Source organism: Elephantulus edwardii, unplaced genomic scaffold (assembly GCF_000299155.1).
Source record: "Elephantulus edwardii isolate Elephantulus edwardi_28Jun2011 unplaced genomic scaffold, EleEdw1.0 scaffold00023, whole genome shotgun sequence".
Classification (NCBI taxonomy): Eukaryota; Metazoa; Chordata; class Mammalia; order Macroscelidea; family Macroscelididae; genus Elephantulus; species Elephantulus edwardii.
The window spans coordinates 15,347,317-15,351,020 of NW_006399773.1; positions in this window are offsets into that span (position 1 = coordinate 15,347,317).

Here is a 3,704-nt window from a genome sequence, read left to right on the forward strand (position 1 = left end):
CATAATCTCTGTTGTACAGCTTAGAAATCAATATTAATATATCAATGTCAATAATATTATATTGTAAACTCTATCATATTACTCAATATTGAACCTAAACATGTAGTGTGTATTTCATTCTTTGTGGTAGGAAATGTAAAAGCTAGATTTCTGAGACTTCTTTCATTATAGGCTATTGCTTCCAGTCAGTCATACTTTTTCATAGATAATCATTTCAGATGAAATTTTTATCTTCAGATTTAGCCTCCAAGTTGATTATTTTTACTATTAAAGAATAGTTTTTCTAGTGTACTTGAGTTATTAGTTAAAAAAATTGACTTTCCACTTAAAAAGTTTTCAAGATGACAACTCCCACATCCATCTTTCAATAGAAAAGGAACTAACTAGTTGTGCAAGTTATATTGAAGCACATTGAAGATTGGGTGCTTGTATTAAAAATTTAAGAGTAAAAAATGACAAGACCATAAAGATAAACACCACATTGCTGAAAATTGAAGAAGGCAACATTAAAATTATTTATTTCTACAAATGTAACTATTTGAACATATCTGTGTGGATTTTACCTATTGATTCTGCAGTTGAAAATATGATTTTTTATTTCCGTTCCTGTATTGCTGCTCACTATACTAATAAAAACTACAGACTCAGGAAATTGAAAACTATACAAGGTTTAGATGACAGTTTTATAAAAAAAACAGAAAAATATGAAAAGAAGGAAGACAATATCACATTGTAAAATATACGAAAATAATAAATATATGATCTAGGATATAAGTTTGCAACAGGAAAACAAAACTAAATTCCCATTAATTGTTATTTTAAATTTTTGTATTTGGCTTGCTAATTTATGATGGCAATCTCTTTATTGCTCTTCGAACCTTTAGCATAAATAATATTTGTTGGAAAAATATATCAATGAATGTATAAAAAAGTTAAAGGAGAAAATGTTATAAAAAATGTCACAAAGAGGTGGGAGGTAAAAGACTAGATGAGCTATGTTTATTTTTATATAAGCATCTTAGTTAGAAATACATTGTTATATTTTATTTTAAAAGCCACACAAATCTATTTTATAATCAACATTCTTAATTTCTCTATATATCAGCTTCAATAAATTTGTTCTTTATATAGCGTTTAATGTTTGCATTACACCACCAACTCTATATTCATTTGATAGCTTGCTTACCTAATATACTGTATTTTATACCAGAGTCATAATCATATTTCATGTTGCAAATGAAAGAGAAGAAGCACTAAGCCACAAGAAGTCATTCCTGGAGCAGAAGTTCAAGGCAAAGGAAGCCTTCCCTAATTCTAATACCTGGTATTTGAACTTAGAAACTCCTAAATCAAGAGATACTGGCCACAGTATAAGAGACTAGCAGCAGTGTGAGGTGCTCAGAATCATAGAAGCTCAGAAGACTTGAAACCTAAGCCATCATATCAAGGGCTCTATAGGCAGCATGAGGTGTGAAATGGGACAGGTCAGTGTGGAAGGGGATGCTGGTGGAACAGGGAAAGAGGTGTATCAAGATCCAGTGGATTTTTGGAGCACACAGTGATTGCCCATCCTCAGAGCCGCTGGTAGATTCAAACTGCCAGAGAGGTGCTGACTTAGGGTTAACAGTACAGCTCCACTATGGACTGAAGCTATTGGTAGAGGAAGAAAAATTCCACTCTGATAAACGTAGGGTCATCACAAGCACGGATTACCTTGAGGGCAATAACAGTTTGTTTTGCTGATCTATATTTATTTGATATTTTTGGGGGTGGGTGGGGGTGGGTTTATTTTCTTTTTTCCTCACTTTTTATTTTAAAAGGGGGCTCTGATGGCTTAGGTTAAAAGGAGTTGGTATGCCAACTCTTCATCAGGGAGTTACTGCTCCACTGAAGAAATATGCACAATCTCCTCCTGTACTATTTATTGCCTCTGAAAAATTCTTGAAATGTCAGCTCTATGTTGGTGTGATTTAATGGAAATGAGAGACGGATTAATTTCATGTGTATATCACTCATTGATTCCCCCATTACCTTCAAGAAATAGTATTTTTTTTATTTGCTGTACTGAGGTAATCGGGGTTTGCTGTGATACTGAACCTTGTACCGTTAGGGGTTCAAATGCCGTAATGGCTGCTCATGATGGACAATGTCTGGTGGAGTCAACAGTTTAAAACAGTTTTGGAAGCAGGAGTGGAATCCGCTTCCTATACCACATGCCTCTGGAAACTATGAACTTGGAGAAACGACCATAGTTAATTGAAAGGCTTCAGGCCTTTTGTTCATAGGGTCACTGTAAATCATGCTGGACTTGATGGCAATCCATATCAACAACAAAAAAGTATATGAAATATATGTAGTATTTTCTTATATTTTATTTGTTCTATCCTTTCAAAAGTTTAGAGTAATATTCTATCCTTTCTCCATAATTAATCATTCAGAAATTATGTTTTTCTAATCCATATTTATACTGTTTCTTTTGCCTTTTTACACTTCTTTCTCAGTTCCTTCTTTTTCTTCTTCTTTCTCTTGTTTCTTTACACTTATCTGAATATATAGATATTATATGATATATATATTATATAATATATATTTTATGGTATATATTATATGATATACAGATTATATGATGATATATTACATTATTCTATACAGCATATATTATGTATTATATCATATATAAATCATACATATGATATCACTTTCTATCTATATCTTTATCTATTTATATCATATATATGAAGGTAGACTGCAATCCTAAAAATATATAACGTATGGTTACAGTTGGAAACATACTGGAGGGTCGGCTTTGAGTCAGTTCTGACTTGAAAGCACACAACAATTATATTTTAATTATATATATATATATACACGCACACACATTACATGTGATGTCATATTTAAATACAAAAATAAACATAATTATTTTAAGTTATATTTATTGATTTGCTTTTTAATTACCAAAGGACTGTTTATCTCAAAGATTTTTGCATTAAGAAGAATTTATTCACTCTTATTTTAAAAAGTATATCAATAAATGCTGACTTTTTATATTTTTTTGTTTCTCTAAAGTTAGTTTTCTGCTGTAAATCTGTCTTTGTTGGATCTCTTAATAGCTTTTTATAGCACCTTTATGGGTTTGTTTTGTGTTTTTTAAAATTTTTTATTTTATTATGTTTTATGTACCATCAAATCAAATCTGACTAGTACAGGAGGAGATTGCCCCTCCTTCTCCAGCCGAGAATCTTGTGGATTTGAACCATGTACCTCTGGGATTGCAGTGCAGCTTCTTGCAACTAGGCCGCCAGATCTCCCTTACGTTTTCACCATTTTAAAATATCAAGAAACTTCTTTTCTGCTTTAGAGATTATAATTAAATATATATCTTACCTTGAACTTTGAATAGATTTCAGTAGCCACCTCTAAATTCCATTAAACTGGTCCTAGACATGAATGATCATATAAATTTTTATGAAAATTTTAGCTAGTGAACTATGATATACAATTTATCATTACTGAAGCAAAGTAGATGACATAAAATGTAAGGTATTGAAGTAGACAGATTATAGAGTAAAATTTCTATATGCTGTCTATTAGAAGAGATTTATATGCAAAAATCCAAAAGACAACTGACCAGGGAATTATTTTTCTGCAAAATAATTCCTTTTTTGTACAAGTATTTAAAAAACTATTTATTAATGATACAT